Source organism: Camelina sativa, chromosome 13 (assembly GCF_000633955.1).
Source record: "Camelina sativa cultivar DH55 chromosome 13, Cs, whole genome shotgun sequence".
Taxonomy (NCBI): Eukaryota; Viridiplantae; Streptophyta; class Magnoliopsida; order Brassicales; family Brassicaceae; genus Camelina; species Camelina sativa.
In genome coordinates this window covers 23545803-23546635 of record NC_025697.1, presented here as the reverse complement: position 1 = coordinate 23546635, position 833 = coordinate 23545803, and positions in this window count along the sequence as shown.

Sequence of the window (833 nt, the reverse complement as noted above, 5' to 3'; positions counted from 1 at the left end):
CTATTGGTGAAGGCTATGTTAATCTTCTAGATGTTTCTCAGAATATTGTCAAGTTTCTATATCTCTTTAGGTGATATTGTCTTTCTATATATTGCTTGTATAGTCGGTCTCTTAAGATTGTATATATACGTTTGTCATTATCAATGAAAGGCAGAATCTTTTGGCACAAGTCTTATTATGGTATCAGAGCCAAAAGCAACAACAAAACCCTAAAAGTTCAAAGTTCGTAGTTGACATGGGAGAAGGCGAGAAGAAGGAAAACTTTGAAGCGAGTGAGACAAAGGTCGTGGAAGCGATGTCTTCACCATATTATTTGAGTACTGCAGACAGTCCGGGAAACTTGATTACAACGGTGCAGCTTAAGGGGGAGAATTATGAAGAATGGTCTAAGCATGTGCGGAATGCCTTGCGAACCAAGCGGAAACTTGGATTCATTGATGGAACCCAGAAGAAACCAATTGTGGTTGCAGAACTCGAACAGTGGGAGGTGGTGAATTCGATGTTGGTAGCGTGGATAATGAACACGATCGAACCCACGCTTCGTACAACTATCTCCATGGTTGAAGAAGCTAAAACTCTATGGGACGATTTGAAGTTGCAGTTTTCTGCTGGTAATGGAGTTCGTATTCATGAACTGAAATCTGAGATTGCGTGTTGTAGACAACAAGGTGAATCAGTAATGGTTTATTATGGAAAATTGAAGAAGATGTGGGACGAATTGGCTGTGTATAAGCCAATTCGATCTTGTCAATGTGGAGAAATTTCAGCGCTCCTACGACAAGACCAAGAAGAGGATCGAACCCATGAATTTTTGATGGGACTGGACAGCGTAA